This window comes from Ruditapes philippinarum, unplaced genomic scaffold (genome assembly GCF_026571515.1).
Source record: "Ruditapes philippinarum isolate M1 unplaced genomic scaffold, ASM2657151v2 ctg1088_1_1_1_1, whole genome shotgun sequence".
Lineage (NCBI taxonomy): Eukaryota > Metazoa > Mollusca > Bivalvia > Venerida > Veneridae > Ruditapes > Ruditapes philippinarum.
Window position 1 is genome coordinate 143,631 of NW_026862563.1, and position 20,824 is coordinate 164,454.

Here is a 20,824-nt window from a genome sequence, read left to right on the forward strand (position 1 = left end):
GGCAAAAAAATATTAAACGGCAATACAAGAAAAAACCTACTGAGTCCGAAAATCTAAAATATAGATGATTTGTTTGATCATTTCCAAAATTTATACGGTGAAGTACCGGAAATACACCAGGTAAATGTTGAAATTGATCAAATATATGACGATTATTTGGATGGAGAAATAAGCTATGATGAAATAAAGTTTGCTGTTTTATCACAAAATAATAATAAAAGTTAGTGGAATAGATGAAATTTGCGCTGAAAATTTATAAATGTTCATACAATAAGAATTGCATTAGTATTACACTCACTTTTTTAACAGACTGTTTAATAAAGGGGAGTACCCAGAAATATGGGCAAGGGAATTATTGTTACCAATTTTTTTAAGGAGGGAACATAGATGATCAAACAAATATAGGGGTATATGTCTTAATAAATATACTAGGTAAAATATATTCGCAAGTATTATTAAATAGAGTCACAAAATGGTCGCAATTAAATGAAAAATTAAATGATCATCAATTTGGCTTCCAAAAGGGTAGAACAACTACGGATTGTATCTTTTTATTACACTCAGTCATCGCAAAATCATTCAGTTTTGTGGCAAAAAACTTTACACAAAAATGTTTCGACAAAATAGATAGAACGTTTTCTATGGCATAAACTTATTTCTGAAAATGTCAGTTCAAAATTGTTTAAAGCTATGCAATCTATGTATAGTGTAGTTAAACAATGTATTCGATATAAAAACCAATACTCAGACTTCTTCGAATCTCATATTGGGGTCAAACAAGGAGACCAAGTTCTAGTCTAATGTTTTTATACTTTATAAATGATATCGTCGAAAATTTAAACACAGACATTGAAGGAATATTTACTCTAGACGAGCTAAAACTGTTCATTTTACTATTTGCCGATGATTCGGTACTTTTTGCAAACACTCAAAATGCACTTCAAAGATTTACTTAACAAACTAGAAGCTTATTGTGATACTTGGGGCCTAAAAATAAACACCGACAAAAACAAAAATAATGATTTTCGAAAGGGCCGTCATACACAACAAAATTTTATTTTATGTGAACAACAATTAGAGGTTGTAAAATCCTTCAAATACTTAGGAACACACCTATTTAAAAATGGTTCTTGGTACAGAACGCAAAGCAGGATAGCACAGTACGCATCATATGCTTTACACAACTTGTTCATTATTTTCAACCAAATAGAATTAACCAATAAAGATAAATGTAATCTGTTCGATAGCCTAGTTGGATCAGTCCTAAGTTATAATGCAGCAATATGGGGAAATCACGAATCAAAAGCTATTGAGTTGATACATTGTAAATTTTTACGTAAGGTGCTTGGTGTAAAAAAATCTACAAATCTAGAAGGGCTATATGGTGAGGTTGGAAGAGTACCTATGAAAATATATAGAAAACTATTGATGATTAAATACTGGATTAAAATATTGACATCTACCAATGTATTAATAAGAAAGGTTTATTTTATGTTGTCAAATGATGCAAATCAAAATATTACATATAACAACATGAATTGGGCTTATCAGATAAAACATATTCTAGAGGAAATAGGATTAGCTGACATATGGATCAATCAAACTAATATAGTCATCCCTTATTATTTCATCAAACAGAGAATCCTTGATATTTATAAACAATCTTGGTACACTAATATCAACAACTCTAACAGATTATCTTCATACTGTCTATTTAAACATACTTTTAATTTTGAAAAATATCTAGAATGTATAAATGAAAGAAAATATCAAATAGCATTATCTAAATTTAGATTGTCTTCTCATCAACTAGCTATCGAAACTGGAAGATACACAAATGTCGATCGACGACTTCGAATTTGCCAGGAATGTAATATGCGCATGATTGAAAATGAGTATCATTTTTTTATTAGTATGCCCGAAATATAGTGAACTAAGAACCAAATATTTTAAACCATATTATTGTAGATGGCCATCAATCCAAAAGTTCATAACCCTTCTATCATGCGAATCCTCAAAAAGTATTACCAATGTTGCTAAATTCATATATTCTGCCTTTCAACTACGAAATACCAAGAACAATGTTTAAATACACTGGCGATTTCTTTAGTATTTTATACTATCATACTATATAATGATCAAAGAAACGCAATTTTTATAGTTATTTTTTATTTACTGATCTAGTCACAGTTGAAAATTTGTATTGTCTTTTGAAAATTGACTGAATGTACATGTTATCAATATACTTATCCTTTTTGAATTGTTTGATCATGTTCTTCTGTTAAAAATTTCATGTCTGTACTTCTTGCATTGTAAATGGCTATGTATGTATGTAAACACATATTATGCTAATAAACTATATGTTATGTTATGTTATGATTAACTGAAAATATTGAAAATTTGTTTTAATAACAAAGTGGTATATATGTATACCACAATATAAGGAACACAATGTATTGATAGATATGACATTGTGGATAAATGTATAATGTAGCCGCAAGTAAAAATATGCCTTATCTACCAGATACACTGTAGGTGGTAAAACTAATAAAAATTATCAGGCTAAATAATTTATTCTTTTTTTCTTATAACCTTGCTTAGAATTATTGATATAAGATCGTAATATAAAGTAGAATTATTGACATAAGATCGTAATATAAATGTAAATGCACTTGATATCTAATATGATATTAGAACAATTTTATATTGAAAATCTTAAATTGATTTCCTGGTTTCATTACGATTCGAACATACTTTTTTCTCGTGTTATATTGTACGTATCTGTGCAGAATACAATTTATGTAATAATTTATTTTCAAGAATTATAAACTTACTCGCTCCATTAAAACGTTATTGCACGACCTAGCACATATTTTGTCGAGACGTCACTTTCGTTGCGTAAGGGCGCGCTTATTGTTACGTTTCATATTAGCAAACTTTTTTATAAGGATATTTGCCTAATTGAACAAAACATTTCATTGTTTAATCTAGTTTTCAAATGATTTCCTCCAGCCTTTAATATACATGCTCCTTAATAAGAATGTATTTCCCTTCTTCCAGCATGCATGAGCTGACATTATACCACATCAACACTTTAGTGTAAAATCTTCTGAAAATGTAAAAGAAGAAAATGCTGCTTTTTTACTGATAATAAACGGAATAACAACGTTAGACAGCACAAAACTACAATAACATTAGAAACAAAAAAAAATATCAGATTAAATGTCAGCAGTAAATCAAAGACAAGATGATCTGAAGAGGGCAGTTTTTAAGCGTGTGTGTGTTTCTTCTAAATTAGATTTACTAATTAATCAGATTAATAAAACACTAATCAAGAAAGAGATTGAAGTTACGTATACAATTTGAGAGAAAAGACAATAAATGTCGAGTATTACCAGTCATCATAAATATCTTTGCTAGTATACATATATGTTAAACGTGTATAATAAGAAGTATCGTATTAATGTGTCCATGGCCCACACACATTTATAAAAGGTAGAATAAATTAAACACAACAATGTAATAGATAAGACTAGAAACCTACAGAGAACATGCTGGCAATTATAAAAATAAGCGTTAGTGTTTCAAAATTCATTAATTTAAGAACAAAAGCAAATGTTTCTTTTGAATTTATGACTACATGCACTTTTTATTGATAGTAATTGACTAGTTGGAAACTTATCTTGGCGACATCTGTTCATGAAAACTACAATCATAATATATCTTATATGTGGACAGAAAAAATTTTTTTCTAATGTATATATTTCCTTCTGTTCCTGTCTGTAAATGCCTGAAAGAGTTATAGTTCTAAGTGTTTGTCATGACCTGTCAGGATGTACAGATTTCTTGATTCAAACTACAAAACCATGTTTACAAGACAAAGTATAACTTTATTTTTGGGTTTACAAATGACTCATTTGTTTTGATTTGTGGTGAAACCCTGTCATGATATTTTAGACAGAAGACAATTGTTTCCTTATAAAAATCTAATTCCGTTCTAATTGCTATTTTTTTTTATCTTCTAATAACTACTAATAAGCTCACCTACGATCTGATCAAGGTGATTCCCATCTTTCTGTGTTTTACTTTTTTCTAAATTGCACTATAATGCCGTTTTAGAACAATATGCAATATGTAAATAGTTTTCAGTTGAAATGTATGTTTTATATCAGATAAATGTCATATGAGTGACAATGTACCTTTATTTTTGTGCATACTAGTGTTTGTATGTTATGTTGTTTGTACATTGATATAATTGAAAGAAAGATGTAAATGAATATTAACAAATACACATAAATACATGATTCTTCACTGGTGGCCAATGTGAATTTTTTGTTATTTCACACATTACGTGTCCCTCTCTTTAAATGTTCGTATTTGTGTCTGTATAGTTAAGTTATGTTTTATTTCCCATGTTCTTTAATTGGCAATGTTTTAATTGTTCATGTTAACTTTCTTCAAGTGTCCATTTCCTTCAATTGTCCACGTTCCTTTATTGCCAATATGTTCCGTTTTTGTTCATGCTCTTTGTTCATGTTCCTTTATTGTCCATGTTTTTGTTGTCCATGTTTCTTTATCGTCACTGTTCTTTTATTGTCCATGTTCCTTTATTGTCCGTGTGCCTTTTTTGCTTTTTTTTGCACAAGTTCTGTTGTTGCCAGTGTTGTTTTAATTTATTGGCCATGTCATTTTATGTTTTCCGTTATTCCTACTTAAATCTCGCACTCATACCACATAGCCATTGCTAATAAATAATAGTACTTTTCAACCTTTAAAACTTCTTTCTTCTATTCCCGGATCATCTGCAAAACGCTTTCTCACATAAATTGAGAATTTTTTGGCGCAAGTCACGGTAGAATAATATTTTGAATAGCGAATACTTTCCATTTTAATGACCCTTTTACCCCAAGTCCAGTACTCACGGCAGAATCAACGACACCCTGACGTTTCGTTCCGACATACACATGTCAGGAAACGTGAAGGTAGAATACATTTATGAAGGAATTCATATAAAAAATTTGTAGAACAAAAATAACCCACAAAAAAGATGCATAAGAATTAAATACATTTTTTGTATTCTGATTTAGCTTAGGTCACGATTTGTCAGGGGTATGAACAACATATGTGAACATAAAGGTGTATTAGTGTGTAGCATACTTTCTCTATTTGCATTCATACGCATTGTTTGCATAATACATGTATATCTAATATTCTTATTTTTAATATGGTAGACAAAAGTGTAGAAACCCAAATCATATATGTGAAAATAAGTTGTTTGACCAGTATAAATGTCAAAGCTGAACTGTAAATATACACAGATATTTATGTATTGTCCATTATGTACTTTTTAGTTCTGGATCAACAATTATCACTGCAAGTTTACATCATATTTGTAATCAAATTATATCATAACAATTTCATGCTCAAAAAATTATAACATAACATCCCTTTGTAGCCCAGTGTACTTAGTTGAACGCAAGTCAAAGGAAATTAAGTGCCAGTAAGAAATGACGAATTGGATCATAAAACCAAACGGTATTTAACTCAATCAGTAGACTATATCTAACTTTTTATATACCTATACTTGACACAGTCTATTTTCCTTCTATTCTTGTTATTCAAATATATTTATATCACATTATAACCCAGTTATATTTTTTTTACAACGACTGTTTCTTATTCCAGCTTTGTGTTGTTACTTTCTAAATATTTGTATAATAATATATATGTGTAAGTTGTCATTGACACATAAATAACTATAACTAATGTAATACGATGGGTATTTCACCGTAATCTACTATTTTAAAGTTATTGGTGATTAGAATTATTAAATTAACAAATCATATTGTTTTTATAATTACTGAATTATATAAATGTTTTTGCAACTGTTAGGGGATTTTGGTACTGCGTCGTCTAGGTCAGTACAAGAAGACTCAAGCCTTGACTGTTAACTCAAGACTTAGAAAGTGTTTATTTAACTAGACTTCTCATTGTCAACTTGCAAGTTTATAGCCAAAAATTATTTGATAAAAAAATTATGAATGAACTTAATATTGACAAACATGATTGATAATAAATAAAATGATTATCGTTAACTTGATTATAATTTAATCCTTACAACAAACCCTCAGAATACAGTCACAAGTACAGCCAAAAAGTGATCATCTTGTATCCGTGAAATATTCATAATAGACTGCCACTTTTACACTAATATTATCATTAGTACGTTTTATAATATTTGTACAGGGACAGTATTTTACATATATGAACGCTTGTTGTAGACATTATAATATATAATTTTAAATCAGTATGTTAAATAACAAAACAGGACGAGAATAACAGTTGTATTTATTACAGACAGGTGTTGTAAATAAAATAAAACAGGAATAAGCAAATCTCCATTCAGCCAACTGTTTGACCATAGTAAGATCTACTGTATCGATGTATAACACCTTATAAATTTCTTGACCTCATGTCAACACAATATTAAAAGACTTTGGTACCATTAAATATACGGTGATAAAACATATATTTTAACTTTTTCACCTGAGACACATTTTTTATTAAACATGTATTAAAAAATATAAAAATATAAAAAAAAAATTATTGTAATGTAATGTATTGTAAATGTAAATGCTTTGTTATGCAATAACAGCTATGATAAAAATAGCATATCGGTTGCATTTATATCACCCGCCATGTGATATTGAAGCTTAAGCTGATCATCATGCATCGTTTGGCATTGACTCGAGACATATGAATATTCAATGAATTTTTATCGGTGATTATCAGATTCCTTAGTAAACCATACAGTACGGCACAACTGAAACTGTCTTCACCATATAATCATGCCAGTTTTGAATATCTAACTAGAGGATGCTTTTGTAAAAAAGCGCATGTCTCCCCCACTGCTGAGAATAACTGTGAATGGAAACAGGAATGGAAATGGAGATAAGATAATGTAAATACCCGGTAGTCACTTCAATGAAGGCTGTCTATGGATGGTTTCTATTGTTAAGGTTGTATGAGAAGATGCTTTCTAAACTGTTTGTTTTTAACCAGGTATTCAATTTTGAAAATCCTGGTTATTCAATCAGCGTATGGCAGGCGGGCGTCAAACGAAATTGCACTTGATGGTCATATCATATATAGTTTCACAAATGAAATTAAATGAAATTGTGTCTGCTCCATAATTCTTCAAACCTTTAACTCTAGTTATCATCCGGAAAGGAGAAATTAACCAACGGTCGCTGTGACCTTGACCTTTGACCTACTGACCATTAAAACAATAGGGATCATTTGATTAATAAGACCAATCATCCTATGAAGTTTGAGGGTTGTAGGTCAAAAGGAACTCTAGTTATCATCCGGAAATGAGAAATTGACCAACGGTCACTGTGACCTTGACCTTTGACCTACTGACCCAAAAACAATAGGGATCATCTGCTCTATAAGACCAATCATCCTATGAAGTTTGAGGGCTGTAGGTCAAAAGGAACTCTAGTTATCATCCGGAAACGAGAAATTGACCAACGGTCACTGTGACCTTGACCTTTGAACTACTGACCCCAAAAACAATAGGGATCATCTGCTCAATAAGACCAATCATCCTATGAAGTTTGAGGTCTGTAGGTCTAAAGGAACTCTAGTTATCATCCGGAAACGAGAAATTGACCAACGGTCAGTGTGACCTTGACCTTTGACCTACTGACCCCAAAAACAATAGGGATCATCAGCTCTATAAGACCAATCATCCTATGAAGTTTGAGGGCTGTAGGTCAAAAGGAACTCTAGTTATCATCCGGAAACGAGAAATTGACCAACGGTCACTGTGACCTTGACCTTTGAACTACTGACCCAAAAACAATAGGGATCATCTGCTCAATAAGACCATTCATCCTATGAAGTTTGAGAGCTGTAGGTCAAAAGGAACTCTAGTTATCGTCCGGAAACGAAGAATGGACGGACGGACGGACTGACGGACGGACGGACGGACAGGGCAAAAACAATATGTCTCCCCCCGAGGTGGGGGAGACATAATAATATGTCGAAGATATGTACATTGCCAGTTTATGAGAACGTTCTTTAAAATTGCTGTCATTTAAAAGATATCCTGATATAGATTCTGATCGGGTTACAAAATTGTTTGGACTTTGGCGGTTTATCAATTCTTTAGTTACATAATTATACCTGTCGCCATTTCCAGCACATGCTCAAACGGTCAAGATCATGATTTTTAACATACAAATATTTCCTTTAATGTCCACCGCCATTTGTTTATACACAAAACTAGTTATAGTTATCGTCGCAATAGTTCTCACATTGCACACAAAATTTACTTCAGTCAGGTCCATTCCTTTGTGTTTTCTGAAATGAGTCTAACCTGCAAAACTATGGTGAGTAAAGTGTGTCATTTGTGTTCTAAGGAGCGCAAGACGGAAAACGAAAACACGACAAGTCTACATTTTGTTGGCGCAATGCGAAAATACGATAATACGACAAAGTTACTATAAGGTAACTTTGTCGTATTTTCGTCAGGCTCCCCATTATTCGTGTTTTTTGGTTAAAATGCAAAAGGATACTTTCTCAGAATTCGATATGTATATTGACAACTTGCATTTTACATGCGATAATTTGATCTAGATATACCTTGGAAAGTCCCTTAAAGATTTTTAGTAGTTTATGTATTTGTAATATTTATTATTATCAATCATGTCTGTCAATATTGAGTTCATTCATAAATCGTTTATCAAATAATTCATGGCTATAAACTTGTAAATTGACAATGCAGTCGAGTTGAATTAACACTTTCTGAGTCTTGAGTTAACAGTCAAGGCTTGAGCCTTCTTGTACTGAACAAGATGACGCAGTACCAAAATCCCCTAACAGTTGCAAAAGCATTTAATTTATATAATTCAGTAATTATAACAACAATATGACTGGTTAATTTAATAATTTTGTATATACATGTACAATGCAATGAAGAATAGAAAATCACCAATAACTTTCAAAAAAAAGAGATAACAGTGAAATACCCATATTAAGATACAAATAATTAGAAAGTAGCAACACAAAGCAGGAATAACAAACAGTCGTTGTAAATATAATCCGATTATAATGTAATGTTATATATTTGAAAAACAGACATAGAAGGAAAAATAGACTGTGTCAAGTATATGTTTATAAAAAGTTGGTTGATTAAATATCGTTTGGTATTATGATCAAATTCGTCATTGCTTTAGTAGCAGTTAATTTCCTTTGACTTGCGTTCAAGTAAGTACTCTGGGCTACAAAGGAATGTTATGTTATAATTGTTTGAGCATGAAATTGTTATGACATAATTTGATAACAAATATAATGTAAACTTGCAGTGATGATTGTTGCTCCAGAACTATAAAGAAAATAATGGACAATACATAAATGTCTGTGTATATTTACAGTTCAGCATGAAATTATGCTTTAACATTTATATTATTCAAACAACTTATTTATTTATACATGCTTCTGGTTTCCAAACTTTTTTCTACCATATTAAAACTATAAGATATACATGTATTATGCAAACAATGCGTATGAATGTAAATAAAGAAAAGCATGATACACACTCATACACCTCAAAACTGTGTTTCACTAAAGTACCTAACGCTGATACAAACATATGTCGTTCATACCCCTAAAAAATTGTCATATCAGCTATATCGAGATATTTAATTCTTATGCATGTTTTTGTGGGTTATTTTTGTTCTACAAAGTTCTTTTATTTGAATTCCTTTATAAATGTATTCTACCTTCACGTTTGCTGACATGTGTATGTCGCAACGAAACGTTAGGGTGTCGTTGATTCTGCTGTGAGTACTGGACTTGGGGTAAAAGGGTCATTAAAAAGAAAAATATTCGCTATTCAAAATATTATTCTACCGTTACTTGCGCCAACAATTTCTCAATATATGTGAGAATGCGTTTTACAGATGAGCCGGGAAGAGAAAGATAATGAAGCAGTTTTAAAGTTTGTAAAGTACTGTTATTCATTAGTGATGGCTATGCGGCTATTGGATATGGGCGAGATGAGTGCGAAATTTAAGTAGGAATAACGGAAAACATTAAATGACATGGCCAATAAATCAAAATAAATGAAACATTGGCCACCAGTGAAGAATCATGCATCTGTGTGTATATCATTTACATCTGTCCTTCACTCATATCAATGTTCTTACAACATAACATACAAACACTTGTATGCACAAAAATAAAGGTATATTGTCACTATTATGACATTTATCTGATATAAAACATACATTTCAACTGAAAACTATCTACAAATTGCATATTGCTAAAGCTATGAAACTGATGCTTATTCTGATATAAAAAGGACATTAAAATAAACGAAGCTAAAACGGTATTATAATGCAATAAAAAACAAACACACGCACAGAAAGATGAGAATCACCTTGATTAGACCGTAGGTGACCTTATTAGTAGTTAATAGAAGATAAAAAATAACAATTAGAATGGAATTAAATCTTTATAAGGAAAATATTAACTTCTGTTAAAAATATCATGACAGGGTTTAACCACAAATTATAACAAATAAGACATTTGTAAACCCAAAATAAAGTTAGACAATGTCTTGTAAACATGGTTTTGTAGTTTGGATCAAGAAATCTGTACATATCCTGGCAGGTGAAGACAGACACGTACAATTATCATTCTTACAGACATTTACAGACAGGAACAGAAATGTCAAATATATATTAGAAAAGGTCATTTTTTTTTCTGTCCAGGTTCAAGATATATTATGATTGTAGTTTTCATGAACAGATGTCGCCTAGATAAGTTTCCAACTAGTCAATTACTATCACAAAGAAGTGTATGTAGATGAAACAGTTTTTGTTCTTTAAAGGCACATTATGCCTAAGAAATCCATATTTTTTATATTTTGGAATTTCAAACATTTGTTTATGTTTAAATAATGGATTAAGAGCATGTTAGATGGTTTATAACTTAACAAGAATCATTCATCATGCAGTATAACGTCGAAAAAGTAGCAAAATGTAAAGAAAGTAGTATTTTGACTTCCATACAAAATACTTATGCACTATAATTATGCCAATTGCCACAGAGCTAAAGATGCAAACGATAGTATATAGCAGATGAGTATATTTTTGGAATTTGTTACAAGATACGAAAAATAAGCCGTTTTTGAGAAATAAAAATGATATCATTTCTGAGAAATAATTGGCCTTTAAATCAATGAATTTTGAAACACTAACTAATTCTTATAATTGCCAGCATGTACTCTATAGGTCTTGAGTCTGATCTATTACATTGTATCACATTTATATTTATTAAAAGCTTTATCTCTTTCATTAATTACACTAAGAATGACTGAGTCAATCCATGGTTCTGTTCTCTGTTTAATTCTGGTCTGTTTCACAGGTGCTATATTGTCTATCACAGATAAAAACAAGTAGAGATTTTGATGCTAAAGCATCAAGTCGCCGGATAGAAATATGATTGTATTATCATAAATAAAAGAAAATATCAGTTTAATAGAGTGTATAAAGAAAAGAGGAACAATAAGTTGAGTAATGTTTATTCATAAACACGTTTTCATTTACTTGCCACAATTATATCTTTCTTGATGAGAGTTTTATGCAAAAATTTTATCTTATGTTATAATAAAACATCATATTTGAATCAAACTTGCTTAGCAATTTTGTCAAGAAACTGTTATCATTATTAAATAAGCAAGTATTGTTTGGCAATATTTACCCGAGACTCAATAATTTTCGGGAGCTGTTTCGTTTGTTTACATAACTTATTATGATTAATGTAAACGATTTTATTATAAGTATAATTACATATATAATTATATCAATTAATACTGCTCGATGGCCTAGTGGTAAGTATCACGAAGTTGTAACCTACATGTAGTAGGCGCAAGTTCGAATCTCGGACAAATCCTGTGTGTAGTTTTCATAAATTGATTTTTATTATATCTTTTAACTTTATGAAACATAATAAGCAAATAAGTTGATAAATCGTGTGTTTCATTTCTAGCACTTTTTTATTTCATAATTTTGATAAACGGTCAAGTTTTGCAAAATACAAAAAGTGTTATAAAAGAAAACATAAAAAAATCACTTTATCGAACCTACAGTCTTCAATTTGAAACTAACTTAAAATCTAACACCTTGTCATCGAGGCTTGTAAAGCAATTGATATGATTATAATTCTACTTGTAATTCATTCTACTTTATACATATACCGTTGTACGTATGGTTTTCTTCAGCATCCGATAATTACCGACAAATTATTACCGATCATCGAATATTTGCAAAGTGGCTATGAAAATATATATGCTTAATTATTGCATAAAACAATGCAATTCTACTGTAAAAGTGGTGTCTGCATAAACAAATTATTCTTATGCAATATCGAAAAAATATATTATTTAGCTGAAATCAATATTCCTGTCGTTATTGTTTGGTTTTATTAACCTGTCGATTACATACTGATTACACGGTCGATGCACACAGTATCTTCGGTAGATGTTCGGTAAGTTCCGTGAGATTTACGCTGTACGATGGAATTTAATTTAATTTGTATCTCTAAAATAAGTGTACTCAGCGTTATAGCGCAATGTGGTAAATCACGAGTTTATAATCTAAGTGCCCAAACGTGTTTTAAGTTCGAGGCCGCGTTGGTCCATGTTTTTTTCTTATTAATACTTTAACATTATTGAATCTATAATTATATGATTAATATATGTTGTTCGTTTTTTTTATGTTTTACTTAATTTTTATGTATATACTCTTTTTAAATAACATGTTTTTTAAAATTCATATTTAAAATTAAAACGGATTAAAATCAATAAATGTCTTTTCAATGCCGTAAAACACACTACAAATCTGTTCCATTAAAATACACTGCAAAAATAAAGAAAGGGTACTAAAACAATGGCAACAGTGAGGATCGAACCACAAACCTCTCATTTATCAGGCATTCTCTTTACCGACTGTCCTATTGTGAATTAACGAAAACCTTCACATAAAGTTGGCGTGACTTTCAATCCATGACTTATACGAGGGTTGTCCAAAAAATTCGTGCACTGCAGTTATTGTCGCAAGAGTTAATGACAGAAAAACATGAATTATGTATCACTTGGAGGGGAAATCTGTCTCAAATAAGAAAACAAAAGAAATAGCCGTGTAACCGGCGTGTCGTGAAAACGAATGGTCTTACAGTTACCATGGTAACATAATACCGGCGCACGACAAAAATAAATGGGTTTGTTCATTACTTTGATGCATCACTGTATTCTTTAAACACTACACATAAACGTCAAAATTCAGGGGAAAATGTGTGTACGTATTTCTAACGTCACTAGAAAATATGACGTCATTTTTTCTTTTGTAACGGTCGTAAACAAACATTTCCGTGTGGTCGTCAATACTGTAATTTCTTGAAAATGTCAGTCGCTAAACGTCCGGAAATACGGACGATCATTAAATTTTGCGCAAGTATTGGTAAAACACCGACATTTACCTACAAAGAACTTATAAGTGCAAGCGGGACCAGTTCAGTGTCACGGAGGCTGGTTTTTAAATGGCACAAACGCTCTGTAGATTGTGGGTAGACGATAACAACCGGTCAGGCAGACCTCCGTCCGTAATTCAGGCGCATTTTACGACGGTTGTCAAATATATTCGTGCACTGGTGAATATTTAACATATGCATTGCATATGAACAATAAAAACTACAAAATACTTTAGATCAAACATTCCTCTATTGACGACAAAATAAATTATGACATAAAAAGCAAATGCCACTTTACAAGCAACAGAAAATTAATACAATTACTGAAATGAACTAACCCAATTTTTTGTCGTGCGCCGGTATAACGTTACTAAGGTAACGTAATGACAATTCTTTTTCGCGACACGCCGGTTACACGGCTTTTGTTTTTGTTTTCTTATTTGAGACCGATTTCCCCTTCAAGTGATATATAATTCATGTATTTTTATTTATAACTCTCAGAACACTAACTGCAGTGCACAAATTTTTTGGACAACCCTCGTATACTCCACATTAACTCTCGTAAACTACACGGACCAAACCGAAGTGGGATCGATTATTTAAATGAGTCCTATAATGTATTTATAATTGACAGGTTAATAAAATCAGACTATACATACGATAAAGTTAATGTAAATTGCCTTTCAGTGCGATCAACTATCAACAAAAAGTAGGTTTATTAGTTTTCTCTGTGTATCCAATACGATTCCGACCCCTACTGTCATACCGAGATTTTTCATACAAAATTACTTTGATTTGCACTTTATCAGCTTTATCATTCACATGTTACCTGTATGTCTATCTTGCCAGCCATTTGTTACTATTAATAGATTTCATAACAATAACATACAACGTGTAGTCACGTGATTCTGGGAGAAACTGTTTATAATAAATAAGATAAAAAATAGAATAGGTCTCATAAGATACAAACAACCAGATAATTTAAAAGTGTCATTTCAAATATCATGCATGATTTATTTATCATAAAATAGCAACGCTTGACACTTTAAAAAAAGTAAAAGTATCCCTAAATTCAATGACTGGTCCATAGGGATACGTCATTAATTAATTTTATAAATATTGTAATGTTGCTTTTTACGATGTCAGTATTTGAATATTTCATTTCATTTAGCAACATTATTGTATGTTTGAATTTTTGAGATTACTGAAAACAATAGAAGTCTTTAATTGATCAGTAATTGTTATGCTTTTATTTACAGAAATTAATGCCTTCTCCTACCATAGGTATAATATTAAACTGTTACAAATATAGTCGCCGGTTTCTACCGGCGACTAATAACTGTTTAAATATATTCCAGGCATCATTTACATTATCACTTAGCAAAACAGGAGACCAGTCAGTATCTAGAAGACTATCTTGAAAGTCATCTTTGTAATAATTTTTCAAAGATCTTAAAGTGACATTGTTATGAAAATAAATAGGAATTTTACTGACTTTTCTTGTACAAAATATTAAGCTATGATCACTAAATGAAGTATGAATTACACCTGACTGAGTAATTTTATCATTATCAGACACCAATATCAAGTCAATAATAGTTGCACTTGTAATACTAACTCTAGTAGGTTCTGAGATAAATTGTTTGTAATGAAACATATTAATAAATGACTTAAAACATTGCAAAAGAGGATAAGACTTAACTTTAGACACATCTGTATTAAAATCACCTAAAATTATAGATTCACATTGTAAAAAGTCACTACTTGACGAGCATATAGAGTCTAAAATTGTATAAAAGTTTAGTTGCACAGGAGGTCTATAAATAACACCACATAAGATAGGTTTTGATTTTGGTAAAAGTATATCAATCCATGTAGCTTCTAATTATTCATGCTTGAGATCATCACGTGTGTTGTAGGATAAATCCTTCCTGATATAAATACAAACGCCACCCCCTTGTCTGTTTCGATCCCTGCGCTGAATACAATAGTTGTCGATGTTAACTTCAGAATCTGGAACTGAGTTGTCATTGCACTTGGGTAAAACCAAGTCAATTTTATTTGGGTCCAGGCAAAAGCTTAGGTCACAATCTAACCTGCATATAACCTGTTCTGGTACATCCATTGAATCAACTTAATCTATCAAGTATCTTGGGATTACTATAGACCAAAATCTATCATTTTGCGCCATGGCCCAGTCTGTTCTTAAGAAGGTCAACTCTCGGTTAAAATTTCTTTACCGCAAGAAAGAGTTTCTTACACAGCATACCCAAAACTTCTGGTTATGTCTCTTATTCAGTGTCACTATGATTACGCATGCTCTGTTTGGTATAATAGCTTGACACAGTCTTTAAAAAATAAGTTACAAACTTGTCGAAACAAAATAATGAGATTTGTACTTGACTTGGACTCCAGAGCCCACATTGACCCATCCCACTTTAAGTCCCTTAACTGGTTATCGGTCCACAAAAGAGTTGAACAGATAATGTTGTGTCATGTTTTTTAAGATAAAAAATGGCCTATCTCCGGATTACATGTCTGAACACTTTATTTCACAAGATTCCATTCATAATTATAGTACAAGACTTAGTCAAAAGGGTGGATATTGTCTACCTAAGGTCAAAGGCCAGGGTTCTAAATCCTTTGCTTTCTCTGGTATTAAATTATGGAATGATTTACCTGTAAAGTTAACGGAGATCAACAGGTAACAAAGTTTTAAGGTTGCCATCAAAAGTCATCTTATGAACAGTATTTAATTTTTTTTAAACATGTTTTTATATTTTTCGGCTCAGGATTTTAAATTGTCTGCTATTTATCTTATTACAATTTTAGTAATGTGTTTTAAATTCTAGCTGTAAACAAGAGTATCATTAACTCAGGATTTGACTGTGATATACATTTTTATGATTTATTAGTATTTTTAAACATGATTATATTTAGGTTTGCCTCTCTATGTCATGCCGCCAATACAAAGGACCACAATGGAAATAAGAGCTTTTCTGCCCTTTTTTGTGTTATCCTTGGTTTTGGTGAGCATGTCATAGTTTTACTCGTATGTGATATAGTATTTAATAATGCTCATTATTTTATCCTATGTTATATTTTCAACTATGTATATGCTTCCTTTGTCGAAATAAATCTATCTATTGTTGTGTTTGATTTATTCTACCTTTTATAAATGTGTGTGGGTCAGGGAAACATTAATACGATACTTCTTATTATACACGTTAAAGATATATGTATACTAGCAAAGATATTTATGATGATTGGTACTAATCGGCATTTAGTGTCTGTCTCTCAAACTGTATACGTTACTTCAAGCTCTTTCTTGATTAGTGTTTTATTAATCTGATTAATTAATAAATCTAATTTAGAAGAAACACACACGCTTGAAAACTGCCCTCTTCAGATCATCTTGCCTTTGATTTACTAATGACATTTCACCTGAGGAATTATATCACGAGGGCGAATGATGCGCATCCGAACGACAAGTCTTTTCTCTATCATTTCTAAAATAAGATTGAAAAATAAAGTAATACATCAGTAAAATAAGTTATACTCCATTTCTCGTCTTTAAATAAAAATCACTGATTTCACCATGGTCGAAAATAATATATCTAATATCTGCATTGTAAAAGGTGTATCTGTCTGTTTGCCACACATTGTCTATCTAGTAAAGTCATGCCATTCTGAGGTAATATTTGGATGACTGTGAACCTGTGAGGTTTCTTCTAAATTAAACAATGAATTGTTTCGTTGAATTAGGTAAATTTTCTAATACAAATATTTGCTATGATGAAACGGTAACATTAAGCACGTCATTACGCAACAAAAATTACGTTTCGTGGAGTCGCAAAAGCCGTAAGAGTATGTGAAAATATCACAAAGAACAGAAGTTTGAATTCTTAAAACTAATTTATTACATTAACTGTATTTTGCACTATATGCAAAATATAACAAAAGAAAAAAAATATGTTCGAATCGTAATGAAACCATGTAAACAATCGAAGTTGATCTATATAAAATTGCTCTAGTATCATATTAGATATCAAGTGCATTAACATTTATATTACGATCTTATGTCAATAATTCTATTTTATATTAGAATCTTATATCAATAATTCTAAGCAAGGTTATAAGAAAAAAAGAATAAATTATTTAGCCTGATAATGTTTATTAGTGTTACTACCTACAGTGTATCTGGTAGATAAGGCATATTTTTACATGCGGCTACCTTATACATTTATCCACAATGCCATATCTATCAATACATTGTGTTCCTTATATTGTGGTATACATATAAACCACTTTGTTATTAAAACAAATTTTCAATATTTTCAGTTAATCAAACGAATGAAAAAGTCATATTTTGATTTATATAGTTAATATCTTCTTATGAGGTATAAAAAAAACTTTATTAATTTGCCGAATGATTTAAATAAGTATGTCTCATAACTTGATAAATGAAACCCAATATGCAAAAATGAACAGTTTGCCCAGAAATAATCCACACTAGCGATAATACACTTAATAAAATGCAAAAAGTATAAACTGTTTTTGTGCATTCACAATGAAAATTATTAAAATTTGACAAAAATCATCTTCCTAGAAAATACGACATAGTCTTGTAAACTTATCAATACATTTCAAAAAGAGGAAAGATGAAAATGAAGAAAGGGCTGATAAATAAATCGATAATAGTCGGCATGTCCAAACAATTAATAATCTTAAAATCTTAACAAAATTATATGCGTTTCCATGATAAATACAACTAGTACATAAACTGCTCACAATCTTTAAGGGACTTTCCAATGTATATCTAGATAAAACTATCTCGTGTAAAATGCAAGATGTCAATATACATATCGAGTTCTGAGAACTTATAACCATACAAAACTCGAAAAAAAAGTTGGTTGACTTGATTTTTGTGCAAGATTCTTGGCTAATATGTATATGTGAAAGGGTCAAGCTTTCATAATTTGCAACGAAAATCGCTATATGTTTTCGTTATACATGTATAAATGTTCGTGTTTGTGTCTGTATTATTAAGTTATGTTTTATTGTCCATGTTCTTTATTTGCCCATGTTTTATGTGTTCATATTCTTAAAAGGTCCATTTCCTTCAGTTGTCCACGTTCCTTTATTGCCAATGTTCCGTTTTTGTTCATCTTATTTTGTTATTCATGTTCCTTTATTGTCCATGTTTTTGTTATTCATGTTCCTTTATTGTCCATCTTCTTTTGTTATTCATGTTCCTTTAGTGTCCATCTTTTTGTTATTCATGTTCCTTTATTGTCCATCTTCTTTTGTTATTCTATTCCTTTATTGTCCATCTTCTTTTGTTATTCATGTTCCTTTATTGTCCATCTTCTTTTGTTATTCATGTTCCTTTATTGTCCATATTTTTGTTATTCATGTTCCTTTATTGTCCATCTTTTTGTTATTCATGTTCCTTTATTGTCCATCTTCTTGTTATTCATGTTCATTTATTGTCCATCTTTTTGTTGGCCATGGTTCTTTATCGTCGATGTCATTTAATCTTTTCCGCTATCAATACTAATACATAATAGTACTTTATAACCTTTAAAACTTCTTTGATTATCTTCTCTTCCTCGTTCAAATGCAAAATGCATTCTCACATAAATTGAGAAATTGTTGGCGCAAGTAACGGTAGAATAATATTTTGAGTAGCGCATACTTTTCTGTCTAGAGACCCTTTACCCGAAGTCGAGTACTCAGCAGAATCAACTACACCCTTTCGCGACAAATATGTGAATGTGTAGGTAGAATACATTTACAAAGCAATTTGTAATCACAAATATTGTAGAACAACAACACTTCAATGAAACACGGTTTTGAGGTGTATATTTCTCTATTTACATTCATACGCAAATGTTTGCATAAATATATATATATCTAATATTCTTATTTTTCAGAAGTGTAGAAAAAGGTATAGAAACCAGGAGCAAGTGTGAGAAAATAAGTTGTTCGAACTGTATAAATGTTAAAGCATAATTTCACACTGAACAGTAAATATATATACTCATTTACGTATTGTCCATTATGTACAGTAAACCATGACTTTATAGGTCTGGAGCAACAATCATCACTGCAAGTTTACATTATATCTGTAATCAAATTACATCATAACAATTGCACGCAGTTATAAAATTACATTCCATCTGTAACCCAGAGTACTTACTTGAACGCAAGCCAAAGGAAATTAACTGCTAGTAAAGAAATGACGAATTTGATTATAATACCAAACGGTATTGAACTCAACCAGTAGACTATATCTATACCTATACTTTTCCTTCTGTGTTTGTTATTCAAATATATACATCACATTTCAATCGGGTTATATTTACAACGACTGTTTGTTATTCCTGCTTTGTGTTGCTACTTTCTAATCATTTGTACATTAATATATATGTGCAAGAAGTCATTGACGCACATTACTATAACTAATGTAATAGGATGGGTATTCACGTAATCTACTATTTTAATGTAATTGGTGATTTTCTATTCTTCATTGCATAGTGTATACAGTGTTATTAAATTAACCAATCATATTGTTGTTATAATAACTGAGTTATATAAATGCTTTTGCAACTGTTAGGGGATTTTAGTACTGCACCGTCTAAGATAAGAAATAAGATAAGAAATTGGTTTATTATAGTCACATTGTACATTTACAAGTTATTTTCAACAATGTATCCATACAATTTAGGGGTACCCGGCCCAGTGGGCCTATAAGTGACTTTAACATTAATTCAAAATATATAAGACATCTGTTAATTGATACATATATATAACGAGAAAGAAAAGTGGAATAATGTATACTACATCTATGTCAGTACAAGAAGGCTCAAGCCTTGACTGTTAACTCAAGATTCAGAAAGTGTTAATTCAACTCGACAGCTCATTCTCAACTTACAGACTTATAGCCGTGTCAATCTTAATTAGAAATCTTTTCTATAAATTATTTGATAAACTTTTCATGAATAAACTAAATATTGACAGACATGATTGAGAACAAATTAAAGGATTATCGTTATCTTGATTATTATTTAAATCTAACAACAAACACCCAGAATAACGAAACAAGTACAGCCAATAAATGATTATCTTGTATCTGTGAAATATTCACAATAAACTGCCATTATTACACTAATATTATTATTAGTACGTTTTATAATATATTTGTACAGGGACTTTTACATATATGAACTCTTGTTGTAGACATTATGATATATGAATTTAAATCAGTATGTTAAATAACAAA